This window comes from Girardinichthys multiradiatus, chromosome 21 (assembly GCF_021462225.1).
Source record: "Girardinichthys multiradiatus isolate DD_20200921_A chromosome 21, DD_fGirMul_XY1, whole genome shotgun sequence".
NCBI classification, from domain to species: Eukaryota; Metazoa; Chordata; class Actinopteri; order Cyprinodontiformes; family Goodeidae; genus Girardinichthys; species Girardinichthys multiradiatus.
In genome coordinates, this window is record NC_061813.1 from 29,621,094 (window position 1) to 29,635,782 (window position 14,689).

Genomic DNA, 14,689 nt, shown 5'->3' on the forward strand with positions numbered 1-14,689 from the left:
GCCTTTATTTCAGCTAATTATGATGATTTTATACAGCTAATGAAAACACAACATGTAAGATTAGAAAATTACATCAGACCAATAAAACCTTTTTGATATATAAATCGTGGCTTTTTGAAAGGTATGTTTTATACCTGCTAAAGGTAATTTTCAAAAAATACTTTTAATCTGACAAACAATCATCATTGGTACAAATATTCTAATTTATTGAATATGCCTGTATGTGTGGTAGCTAGGTATCTAGTTAGCAGTATACAAATACTCTAGCTAGCCAACTAGATGGTAAAATTGTATGTATGGTAGCTAGCTAGCTATGTAGCTAGATAGTATGTATGTGCGGTAATTAGCTACCACTATTATATCCAGTTGCTAGCTATTTAGACATGCATCTCAGTTCCAAGTTGAAAAATCAACTGGAGAGAAAATGTTGATTTTGAAGCTGGTTTCTTACCATAACCAGTCTCATCCAACTAAATTCAATGTGGCTGACAGTTGATACTTTAGTATATGAATGCATGAAATGTTGGGGAATACTTTCAGCTTATATTAATAATAATAATGGTAACATTGCACCGCCATTAACAATTGCCACTGGTTTGTCAACCTGCAACAGAGACTTGGTTAAGATGAGTGTGACATATTTCATGGATCCACGTTCTGACTTATAAGTCAAATTATATGCAGCAATAGCAAGCCACATAGCAGGTGATCTAGTTATCAAGAACATTTAGAAGCTTGAAATATGATAAATCAGACAGAGACACAGGTAGTTTGGACATGTCTTCACATGAGTCAGTGAAATTAAAGCTTAAATGTTGGGAGGAAGTGTAAGAGCACAGAGCCAAAGGGAAGGATGAGCGAGCAGAGTAGCTGATTAGGAGAGGTAGGACTTGCAGCAGTCTGAAGCCATCTGAATAAGCGGAAGAAATCTGACGTCAGTTCAACTCCCAGGACAGTGGTACAAAACAAACTGCAATGAGAGATGCAGAGAAAACAGAGATGCTGAAGATTTTCTGTGTGATGACACTAAAATTCACTCTCGGGCCTTGTACTTCCTCTTTTGTTTGCTTAAAGTCAAAGCTGTTTCTTGTTTTCCTTGAAATTTGGTCCCTTAGCAACACTTAATGACTAGTTGCAGGAACTTCCTGAAGGAAAAACAACTGTGACATCATTAGAGATGCAGGTGAAATTAACATCAACAGCAATTGAAATGAAAGCTGGACATATATTTTTGTGACACAAATGGAGAGAAAAGAAAAATGGATAAAACTTGTTTTACATCACCTTAAATTAAAAAATATAATTTCAAGAAAAATGTGCAAACAAAAATCTGGAATTTATTTTATGGATCTTTAAAACCAGGACCCTGATGAGGCATTATTCCATTTGTCAAAAAAATATGCTGGGAGTTGACAGGAACGTGTCTGAGCTTATCACCACTGAGGAATGTGTGGAATCTGAACATGTCAAACATGCCGTAATCCAGAGGAAACATTCCTCAGCCATAAAATACTTTCCATCTTCCAGATCAAATATGTAAATGCTCAAACTCCGTATGTACATTATTGATACAGGAATATCAGGAGTTTATATTAAACCTAAAAAGAGACTCTGCTCCAACAAGCATTCTTGAGATTTTGTGCGCCATTTTTAGGTTCCTCTTCTTTTACTGTCTGCTCGAGGGTCATCAATAGTTTCCTGTCCTGAGTGCAGTTTGGGTAAAGCTGAGGCTGCCGTCTGCAGATAATTCCCATCCGAGTATTATCCAGCAGGGACGTCTGCTCTGCGTGGACCAAAGGAGGAAACCCAAACAGGAAAAGCAGTGAAGTGAGATACTCGACAGTTTCTTACCCTGAATAAGTTATGAAGCAGATTGAAGGTTTCATTATTTCCTCTTTGCAGCAGCAGCAAGATGTAGGGACATAGGTAGACGTCTGGTGAAGAGTGAAACATCTGTTTGATCACTTCATTAAGTCTAATCAAGCACTAATTGGGTCTATCAGATAACCATACCCTCATCTAACCTGTCTCAAAAAGAAGGTTTAGCAGCTTTTCACCTGAATGTCTTGCAAGTTTTAATCCCAGACCACTCCATTACTTCAGATAAGATCAAGTCATTTAAAACAGGTTCCTAAACACATCATGTAACTGGGAGTTCTATATTTTTAAGCCTTTAGAGAAATAAAAGATGGAAAGTTTTTATTATTTCAGCATGCAATATTTATAAATTTATAATACCATTTTTAAGCTTGTTTTATTTTTGGGATATGTATAATGGACTTTAGCGAACATCAGCATTATCAGTTAACAAACGAGGTGTTGTTAGTTTGTTGGCTGCAGTCTGTCACCTGAAATCACATGTTAGAGCCACTGCCAACCGTGTTCTGGTTTTCATTTTTATTGTGATCCTCATTCTTCATGAAGGAACCCTCAAACTCATTTATGTATAATCAAGTAGGTTTCTGCAAGGATCATGTCTTTACAGTGCTTTCCAAAAGTATTAACTTTTTCACATTTTTGTCACATTGCAATCACAAACCTCAATGTAGGTTACTGGGATTAAATGTGATAGGCCAAAACAATGTAGCACATAATTGTGAAGTGGAAGAAAAATGCTGCATGGTTTTAAAAGTTTACTCATAAAATTGAAAGAGCGTGACATTTAAAAGTATTCAGTCCCTTTTACCGTAAAACTCCTACATAAAACCCAGTGAAACCAGCTGTCTTCAAGTTCACCTAATTAATCAACAGTCTGCCTGCGTGTGATTTATACTTATATAAATCCGGCAGTTTTTTTGAAGGCCTCTGTTTTTTTTTTAGAGAATATTAGTGAACAAACAGCATCATGAAGACCAAGTAACACAGCAGACAGGTCAGGAATGTCCTCAAGAACAGACAAACAACATAATTCTGTTCTTGCAGATTGTTTTTGACAAATTAAAATGGTGTCAGAGAAATATGAAGGTGATGGGCTGCAGTAGGAGATAACTATGATGACTTTGTAGGAGTTCTGCATACAAGTTCTTTTGAAGTATGAAATATTCTGGCCAAAAATAACTTTGTTCTTTTTATTTCAGCTTTAGGTAACAGAACACATTTTATTTCATCTTGCAGAGTATGTATTGGCCTTTAGTTGCACACTCCACAAATTTGGCCCTTTTGGAAGAGTGGCAAAGAGAACAACTATGGCTGCATAAAGCCTTGTTTTTAGTTTGCCATAAGCCATGTAAGGGACACAAACTTATGAAAGAAGGTGTTCTCTAGTCGCATTGGACTAAAATTAGCATTTTGATCCATATGTGTAAAATACTATCTGTGGCTGAACACAATATCCCTACGGTGAAACATGATGGAGGCAGCATCATGCTGTTTGTATGCTTTTTTTCAGCAGGGATATAGAAGCTGGTCAGAGTTGATGGAGGCTGGATGGAGCTAAATACAGTGCAGTCCTGGAAGAAAACTTGTTGAGTGGGGCAGGGTTCACCTTCCACCAGAACAATTATTCGAAACATACAGCCAGATCTACAATAGAGTGATTTAGATCAAGGCATCTGTCAACATGGTCCACTTAAAGTCCAGGGCTAATCTAATTGAGAATCTGTGGCAACACTTTGATGAAAATGTATGTTCCTAATTAAACCTGATACAATCTGACAGAAGCACTGTTGCCTTGCAGCAAGAAGGTCCTGGGTTCGATTCCCAGCCTGGGGTCTTTCTGCATGGAGTTTTCATGTTCTCCCCGTGCATGCGTGGGTTCTCACCGGGTACTCCGGCTTCCTCCCACAGTCCAAAAACATGCCTGTTAGGTTAATTGGTAACTCTAAATTGCCCTTAGGTGTATGAATGAGTGTGTGTATGGTTGTATGTGTGTTGCCCTGCGATGGACTGGCGACCTGTCCAGGGTGTACCCTGCCTTTCGCCCATAGACTGCTGGAGATAGGCACCAGCTTCCCCGTGACCCACTATGGAATAAGCGGTAGAAAATGACTGACTGACTGACAATCTGACAGAGATTAGGCTGTTTTGCAAAGAAGAGTTAGCAACACTTTCAGTCTCTAGAAGATGTGGAGACACACACCAATGATCCAAGTCCTGTTACACTTATTTTGTGTAGACAGATAAACACTTCATCCATATCAATATGAATCTAGAAACTTTCATTGTGTGTGGTTTCTTTTGTAGATATGTAAGTAGAAATAGGGCTGAGAAGGAGGTCTAGCTCCACTGTGTGTGAAAGTCGCAATGGTTGGCTTTTACATTCTCAACTCTGCCTTTAGTCCAAAGGTAGATAGGTGATCTCTTGACAGATGACTGTTGTAACAGGGTCCGACTGACTTGTTAAGTAGAGCATAACGTCTGTGTGTGTGGCCTCCTGACCAGCTTTACAGATACAACAATCTATCTTTGTGTAGCCCTGATTAAATGTTTACTGCATGTAAAAACTGTTTATTGATCTTTGTCAGACAGACAGGGTATTTAGCAGGGATTTTCTGACACTGATATTTGCTTTTAGTGGTAATGGAGTTTAAACGAAAATTCAACATGGAAGACTCACCACCCCCGCCACGTCCAATCACTCCTCACTGGCTGCTCCAGTCAACGGCAGGTCCGCACTCCTCCTCAGCCAATCATCTCCCAGGGCATCACTTTTAAAGACCCTCTGCATGGAAAACATTGCTCTTCTGCTGTGATTCGACCCTCCTCCACCCCTTCTCCACCATGGGCTCCCAACTCCTTCCATACCAAGGCCTACACCACCACCAGGATCGGATCCCAGGGGCGGAAGATGTACCTAATCATAATCCTAAGATGCTTATTCAAACCTACTTCATCCTCAGCGTTTACGTCTCCCTCAGGGGTCCGAGCGCCAGAGAAATAATCTTTCATTTATAAATTCTTTAACCGTCTTCTTGTTGTTTCTCCTTTATGTGAGTCTTTCCAGGTTGAATTTATATTTATATGTGTAGTATGTTAGCTGTCCAGGAGGGGGCTACGAGCTGTGTTAGGCATAGTTTGGTTGCAATGGACTGTGTGAAATTGTGCTCCATGGGTAAAGCGAACAAAACTGCTTTATTGTTTCTCAGTGATTGGATGTATAAATGAATGAGCCAGAGAGGGGTCTGGACTGGAAAAAAGTAGGAATTGGAGGGTGAGAGTGTGTAGAGAGGCATGATTGTAACTGCCCTACAAGAGACAGGACAGTAAGTAACAAGAATAAATGAAGCTATGGATTCCTTAACTTAGATAGTGAGCTAGCTGTGTATCGAAGCAGGCTGAAACAAGTGCGAGATACCGCAGCACCAGATAGCGCTCCAGGTTACCGGGAAAGCCTGGTAGCTCCTCTGGCAACGTGGGATGCAAACGTGGGTTTGGGTCATCGCTTCAGCTGGGTTTGTTGGATAGATGCAGCACATGTTTAGGAGGTGACACATAAGGACGCGAACACTACTCTGGACTTTATGTGAGTACTCACTATTTTATTTAGCTCAACAGAGCGAACGGGCTGCATCGTTTTTAGCCACACCGCTCTCGAGCTACAATCAGACCTGCAACAAGGGGTTAATGCACATATGGTAATTTGGTTGAACAGTGAACAGCGATGATTTTTATTTGGGTTTGTTATTATATGTTACCAGCTGTGGATCCCCAGGTTAAATTTTGTTTGTATGTAATTTTGTTTGTAGGTACTGTAAAAATTGTATGTTGAATTTGCCAAGATTACTTGGGAAGTATCCAAATATTAGTATCTACATGCTAAGAATTAGTTTGGTTTCAAGTGAAGTTGGATTAACATACCTGTTAAAGAAGGCTGAACTTTGACAGAACAGTCAGCCCAGCCGGACATAGCAGAGGCAGTTTCTGATCCCAGTCGGCAGATAGATTCTCACGGTGCGACCCTCCAGTCGCTTCTCGAGCAACAGCAGCAGGCTAGTCAGCAAATAGATCAGATGGCTACTATGTTACAGCGTGTTCTGAAACCTACATCCTCCACCGCCACCGGCTGCGCTGCCGAGACATCGACTGCCCGACCTCTTCCTCAGGTGTGTGATGTCACTTCCCCTAACCCAGAAAAATTTTCTGGTCAGCTAGGAAATTGTGGAGGCTTTCTTTTACAGTGTGCTTTGGTGTTTAACCGATCCCCTCATGCTTTCCCTCATGACGATGCTAGGATTTCATTTATTTTAGGGCTTTTGACTGGTACAGCACTCCGTTGGGCGGAGTTGCGTTTCACCAACCCCACACGTTTTGACTGCATGTTGGATCAATTTGTGTCAGAGTTTAAGCAGGTTTTTGAGGTGGCAGTGGACCAGACCGCTGTTGCTCGCCAATTATGGACCATGAAACAACGTAATCAGTCCCTGGCTGACTTCACCATAGATTTTCGTACTGCAGCAGCCGCTTCTGGCTGGAATACTACTGCACTAAAGACAGCCTTTTTCCATGCTCTAGATGAGGCTCTAAAAGATGAGTTGGCCCTAGTTGATGAACCGGAGGAGCTTAACAAGTATATTGCTCTGGCGGTCCATTTGGACGCCAGGATGAGGGAAAGGAGACGCACTCGTGTAGAACGAGGCACTCAGAGGTCCATCCAATCATCCCCTCCACGCTCCTCTGCTCCTTCCACAGCCATTAATTTTCCTGACCCTGAACCCATGCAGTTGGGCAGAGCGCGCCTGTCTCCTGACGAGCGGCAAAGCCGCCTTGAGGCTCACCAGTGTTTTTACTGTGGCTCTTCCGCTCACCTAGTGTCAGTTTGTCCTGCTCGGCCAAAAGAGAGAGGCTGCCGGTTATAGGGGGGGCAACCGGCCGGCCGTGACTTACATCTTAAGGCGCCTAGATTTACATTACCTGCCATATTAAATCAGAACTCTGTGCCTTTAACGGTTCTGTTGGACTCAGGATGTGAGCTGAACCTGATAGATCAGACTTTAGTGACCCAGCTTAACTTAGAGTTAGAGCAGCTGCCCACTTCAAGCATGGTCTTGGCTCTGGACGGACAGGCATTGCACAGCATCACCCACTACACTAGACCTTTAGAATTAGTGTTATCAGGGAACCATAAAGAGCTCATCTCCCTATAGTGGTTCTATGGTTCTGGGTTTCCCCTGGTTACAGGACCACAACCCCCACTTAAACTGGGCTGAACTCAGGGTAGACGCCTGGTCTGACCGTTGCCTGTCAACCTGTTTAAGGTCAGGTGTTACCCCTAGAACTCATCCTGGGGAGACCGAAGCGATCGAACCAGCAGATTTAGCCAGGGTTCCCCCCAAATACCATGACCTTCTACAGGTTTTTAGTAAGGCCCGTGCATTGCCCAGCCACTGCCCCTACGACTGTGCTATCGAGCTTCTACCCGGGGCTCCATAACCCACTAGCTGCTTATTTAAAATCTCTCAGCCCAAATGTCTAGTTATGGAGAAATACTTAACTGACTCCTTAGCTGCTGGCATCATCCGCCCCTTGTCTTCTCCCCTAGGAGCAGGATTCTTCTTTGTGGGTAAAAAGGACGGTAGTCTCCGGCCATGTATAGACTGTAGAGGACTAATTGCCATTACAGTTAAAAACAAATATCCATTACCCTTACTCTCTTCAGCCTTTGAACCGGTACAGGACGCCACAATTTTCACCAAATTAGATCTTAGAAACACTTATCATTTAGTACGTATCCGCCAGGGAGACGAATGGAAGACCGCCTTCAAGACGCTTGTGGGACACTTCGAATACTTGGTCATGCCTTTCGGCTTATGCAATGCTCCAGCGGTTTTCCAGGCCCTGGTGAATGACGTTTTGAGAGACTATTTAAACACCTTTGTTTTTGTTTATTTAGATGACATTTTAATTTACTCCAGGAACCTGACCGATCATCGCCGACATGTCCACCTGGTTCTTCAACGCCTCCTGGAGAACCAACTTTTCGTGAAGGCTGAGAATTGTGAATTCCACAGGTCATCCATCAGCTTCTTGGGCCTTATTCTCGAGGGTGAACAGGTTCGCCCTGATCCGGAGAAGATAAAGGCTGTTTTGGACTGGCCTCAACCCAATTCCAGAAAACAACTACAGCGGTTTCTTGGATTCTCAAACTTCTACAGACAATTCATACGGAACTACAGCCAGGTGGCCAGACCTCTAACCGCTCTAACCTCGTCTAAGGTGCCGTATGTCTGGACCACTGAAGCCGACACAGCCTTCTCCAGACTCAAGAGTCAATTCTCCCAGGCCCCCATGCTCATCAACCCGGACCCCAGCAAGCAGTTCATCTTGGAGGTAGATGCTTCGGACACAGGAGCAGGGGCTGTACTCTCCCAGCGCTCGGACCTGGACGGGAAACTCCACCCCTGTGCCTTTTTCTCCTGTCACCTGTCTCCGGCTGAGCAGAACTACGACGTGGGCGACAGGGAGTTACTGGCCATCAAGCTGGCGCTGGAGGAATGGCGTCACTGGCTGGAGGGGGACGAACATCCCGTACTGGTATGGACAGACCACAAAAACTTATCTTACATTCAGTCTGCCAAACGCCTTAATCCACGTCAGTCACGTTGGTCATTGTTTTTCTCTCGTTTTACTTTATCCATTTGTTTTAGGCCCGGAACTAAGAACACCAAGCCTGACGCCCTCTCACGTCAGTTTGGCCATGACGATTCAGAGAAAGAAACGGTTCCTATTTTACCTCCCTCCTGTACTGTTGGTGCATTAACCTGGGAGATAGAGGAGATCGTGCGGCGAGCCCTACCTAATGACCCGGAACCCGGTAATGGACTAGCAGGCCGCCTCTACGTTCCTGTTGCCGTATGACCTCGTCTGATTGGATGGCACCATTCAGCCAGATTTGCTACCCATCCCGGGGCCAGCCGAACTATAGCCTTGATCTCCAGGAGGTACTGGTGGCCCACCGAGACGTGAGGGTGGCCCACCAAGACGTGAGGGACTACATTGCTGCTTGTGTGCCCTGCGGCAGGAATAAGAGCTCAAACCGACCTCCAGCTGGTCTCTTACAGCCACTCAGTACACCTTCATGACCCTGGTCCCACATCGCCATAGACTTTGTGACAGGTCTACCATGATCCGGTAGCATGACCACCATCCTCAGAGTTATTGATCACTTCTCGAAGGCCTGTCACCTCATCCCACTAAAGAAACTGCCTTCTGCTCTTCAGATGACAAAACTGCTGATTAAGCACGTGTTTCGCCTACATGACATCCCTCAAGAAATCTTGTCTGACTGAGGTCCCCAATTCACCGCCTGGGTTTGGAAGAATTTCTGTGCCGCCCTTGGGGCTCAAGTATCGCTGACCTCCAGTCATCATCCTCAGTCTGATGGTCAGGTGGAGCGTTTGAACCAGGAACTGGAGTCGGCCTTAAGGTGCGTCACATCATCAGACCCCACCGAGTGGAGCACCTTCCTATCCTGGGTGGAATATTCCTACAACTCTCACATCTCGGCTGCTACGGGCTGTAACCCTTTTGAGGCTTCTCTGGGGTACCAGCCACCCTTGCTTCCAGCCGACAATGAAGAAGCTACTGTGCCTTCAGTCCAGCCCCACATCTGCAGATGCAAACATATGTGGTCCTCCACCACCAGGGCACTCCAGAGATCTGCCGCCATCAATAAGCACTATGCTGACCGGCGACAAATGCTGGCCCCCGCTTACTGCCCGAGTCAGAAGGTTTGGCTCTCCACACGTGATGTCCCACTCAGGTCCATGTCTAAGAAACTTTCTCCCAGGTTTATAGGTCCTTACGTCATCCAGTCCGTTATCAGTCCTTCCACTGTTCGTCTCCGCCTTCCATCCAGTCTCCATATTCACCCTGTTTTTCATGTTTCTCTTATTAAGCATGTCCATGCCAGTACGCTCTGCCCTCCGGCCGAGCCCCTTCCACCCGCCCGGGACGTCCAAGGCCACCCCGCGTATTCGGTCCGTCGGATCCTGGCCTCTCGTCGACGGGGCCGTGGGTGGCAGTACCTCGTCGACTGGGAGGGTTACGGTCCGGAGGAGCGCTCTTGGGTGCCCAGTTCTTTTATATTGGATCCTACACTCATCCGGGACTTCCTTTGCTCCCAGCATGCTCAGCATGGGTCGCCAGGTGGCGGCCGTTGAGGGGGAGGTAGTGTCAGGGTCTGAACTGCTGATCATGTCAGTAATTAGTTTCCTCACTAGGTGTCGCAGGAGTCCTGGAATCTGGAGGCTGACAGGTGCAGCCTATCTGGTCATCAGCCACGGTGCTATAAGAAGGAGGACTGCCAGCACTTCAGCGGCTGACTGTTTTGCCCCCTGTGGTATTACACCCAGCTCTCCTCAAATTTTGTTGTTCTCAAGTGTTTGTCAAAGCTAAGCTCCTTAGTAACTCTCCTCCTTTCATACAGGTCTTGCTCTATGCATCGTTACCTTGGTTTCGAAGAATCTTTGGAAAGTCCCACGGACCTTTAACCTCACTGGACATCTTACCGTGTCTGGCAGCCCGACCGGATCAGAATACCGTTTCAGTTGCGAACCTTGTCCACCCTCCTCGAAGGATTACCTCCCTGGCTCCTGTCGGCACCTCACTCTGGATCAGCATTCAGTCCCGACGCGTTCTCTCCATGGCGGATACCGACGCCCCATCAGTAAGCATATCTGCAAACTGTGTTTTGTTTCCATTATCTATTACTTACCCTTGTTCCTCCCCATCACAGTTCAGCCTTGCTTCCTTGTCACCAGACCCTTGTTCCAGTCTTTAAATAAAATAACTAAAACATTCTTGGTTTCTGAGTGTTCTCTGCATGTGGGTCAAGTCGGCAGTCAGAACCATGACAGAAATAATAGAATAGTCACCTATAGGGAAGCGATACATTTGTCTCTCAGCAAAGAAACCAATGCTTATCAACAAACACTACACACTTATGCGTTTATTTATCTAGAAAACAAAATGTGTGTAAATTATCATCCCAGGGTGTGTTTTCTTTTACATCATCATCATGTGCATCATTCCTACTGAATTTTTTTCTATGGAAATAACATCACACCCTTTTCCTTTGAATCTATGCTGCTTTGTGACTCACTCAGTGAGAATACCTATGTGTATCGGCATTGTTGTGTTTCATTTTTCAGATAACATTGTACCCTGTTTAGAGTTCTCTGGTCCATTTGAGTATATGATTTCAATATTGTAAGAAGTCAGTTTATGTTTCTATGTTGTGATTGTCAAACCACCATGCTGTTTTCCTTGGAATCAAACAAAAGAGCTGGAAAGAATAATCAAACAGTTTATCTTTCCCTTTCTTTTCATTTACATGTTGGACGCCTAATATTGTTTTCTAGGCTCACCTCATGTACATCTTCTGTCTGTCTGTCTGTATTATTTTTGCATATTGCTTTAGCCGTTATTTTGGGTTCTTTTGCAACCACTTGGATGAGTCGTTGATGCGCTCTAGCATTAATATTGGTAGGCCAGCATCCCCTAAAGGTTTGCCGCTGTTCAATGTTGTCTCCTTTGGTGGATAATGGCTCTCACTGTAGTTCCCTGGACTCACAAAGCCTTACAAATGGCGTTTGTAACCTTTCCCTGACTGAGAGGCGTCAGTGACATTAATGCATGTCTGTTCTTGATTTTCTGTAGATTGGAGCATGACGTTTAGCTTTTTGGGTTCTTTTCGCTACTTCATGTTGTCATACAGGATCTGTTTAACTGATTATCCGATTTTACAGGTCAGGCAACTATCAAGTCTGGATGTGGCTTGTAAATTGATTTAAATGTGGTTAATTAGAGTTAATTCAAAATCTAACAAGATCAGCAATTCTACTTTAACATAGGGAAAGGTTGGTTGGGACATTCTTTCCCATAATAAATTTAATCATAATTTGAAAACTGCTTCTTGTAATTACTTAGTTATTTTTCTCTGATATTAGAATTAAAAGCAAAAACAGAAGAAACCTATCAGGTGGCAAGTTTACCTGCAACACTGACATTTCCTTAGCCTTTCAAAATGTAGCAGTACTCCAAATGAGTCTCTCATACACATGACAAAAGAAGTAAAACAGTAACCCACTTTTGACAAATATTCCAATTATTTCAATTACAGAACATAAATCTCCTCTGGCATGCTAGCAAATATACCTTGCTAGCTAACACAGAAACATACAGCCAAATTATTCCTCAGGCAGTTATTTCAGCTTGGCCACTACAGCTTAGCTGAAAACATGTATTAAGTACAGTTTTGAAGCTATTTATGCACTAAATGGGAGTCAGGTTGGAAAAAACAGACAAAAAAGATCAAGTGTATGCTAACTGTTAGCATGCAGAAATGTGACTGCTAACCAGTTTTTGTGTAAAGTTTAGGCTTAATTTTTTACCATCGACATTGACAAACCAAACATTTTTCTGAATTATTTACACTCAGGGCAGCTTCAAACAATGTAAAATTGTTTTTGAGATACTAATTGAGTTATAAAGAAAGAAAATTTCTTTTTGCCCTTTTTTTGCAAAAAAAAACCCTGAGAGAAACAAGTAATATCTAGCTAAAATATAAAAGGTAAAATGTATCACAACTCCATTACTAAATTGGTAAATTATTAATCACTACTGATCCAAACTAAAGCAAAATTTATTTTATCTTGAATGCCAGTGATTAATTGGATTCAACTAGAAGTGAATTATTGGATTTTTAATTTGATAATTAACTCTCTTGATGTGAAAAAATTATTTTTTATTGTGGCAAAAAAAGGAAGGACCACCGCTGTTTGAAGGAAATGAAATATACTCATCTTCTGACTTCTGTTATGATGGCTTTTGTCACGCTTGGAGCAGAGCCTAGATGTGTAATGCTTTATGTGCCTTAATTTTGCCCCGAAGGCAAACAGTAACTCACATCTTCCCTGCCTCTTACTTTGACATGATTTGGTATGTTGGTGGTTGTGTCTTTTTGTTTGTGTAGGCAAATAGTCTTTAGAAGTTGCTTGGTTTTTATGCAAAAACACAACGGTCCCTTTGAGTTGAGCTCTTTGAAATGTACAGTAACTGTGACATTTGCATACAATAACAATTCACACACTTCGACCTCGCTAACTTTTATCACCCTGTGAAAGAGCACATGTGTATTTGTGTAGATGTGACATCTTTACCACCTTCGCTGATTGACTTAACCAGTACCCCCTGTGGCCTAAGGACTTTGTGCATGAAGATTTCTAATTGCACCTGAGAGTGATGCATTGTGTGCTAAGACACTGTTGTAAAGCTCCTTTAGGTAAAATGAGTGTAAATTAAAGTTCAGGTGGCAAAAAAACCTCCCAGGCTTCTCTGACAGAATTTTCCACAAAGGGTCACGAGATCTTTAAAAGGGTCAAGACACAAAAACAGAGAAGAGAAAGCCAAAATTGGCATATTTTGCAAACACAGAATAATCTTTTTTTTTCTTTCTTGCAGTTTGCAACCTTATTTTGGTTAGCTTTACCATAAGAGAACCTACTATGCTTATTTCTTTTTAGCACACCCTACAGGTTTTCTACAGGACTCAGGTCTGGGGACTGAGATGAACCTGCAAGAAGATTAATGTTGAGTCCAGAGAAACATTGTTGAGTTTTATTAGAAGTATCCTGGAATTTCAAATGGTTTGTGAGGCCATGCAGTCTAACATGGCCTCCAGGAGATTTATAGAAGGAGGCACCTTCTTTACCATCTTCCTGACAATTTGTGGTGGCAAGCTAAACTTGGAAGAGAAACAGTCCCACAGCGACGTAGATCCTTCACCATTCTGAACAGTGAGCATGAGATTCTTTTTTACGTATTGAGCCTTTATTTAATGGGAGACGCACCATGAGTGTTTTTTTGCTGAAAAATGAATCATAATCTAATGTGACCAAAGAACACAGTCCTAGTTAAAGTCCCAGTAGAGTTTAGCAAACCATACATGTTTGGTTTTTAGTGATCTTTGGACATGTTTTACCGCTCTTACTGCCCCCTCACAGTTCATAGTGGCAAAATTAAATTTGTTCCTATTTGTCACAGTTCTAACTGTTTTATACCTTTTACTTTGTGGTAGATTTAATGGAAATTACATCAGTCGCGATTGTCTTGTCATTCTAGCCGTTTTGTGACTTTAAAAAATCAATGCACACTTGTTTTACACATTCTCTGCTCTTTCCCGGTTTGAAGAGTGGCTGGGAGAAGTGGGTCTATGTATCATAGCATATTTATACTTTAAAAAAAGGTTGTTTAAATTGCTTTAGTTTGAGATCATGCCACTGCAATAAAAGATTAATTTGCTTTAAGGCTTTTTGCACAGCTTTACCAGAGTTTCTAGCAATTGTGCAGAGCTCTGTATGTTTTGTAATCTACTTTGAAGAATATTCAATGCCCATTTCTAGCCAAGCAACACCGATATGTATACATGATAAAATCCACAAGCACAGTAAAGATTCCACTGCATTATTGACACTTAAGATTTTCTTTGCAAATACAAAGATTAGCAGGAAAAAGATAATTCAACCCCCAGAAGTCACTGAGATTAAACACCAACATAAGGGACGAGCCCAATGTTGCAGAAAAGTGATCTTGATTTTAAGCTTTGGCGCTGGCAGGTAACAAAGAGTAAACAGGGTATGGTTTCACTGGCAGCTTATTTTTGAATCTGAGGAAGGTTAAACCTTCTCTCAGGACGTAGCCTCACTTCCCCACACAGAAGGAGAGCTACGTGCCTTTTAAGTTTTTATTTTTT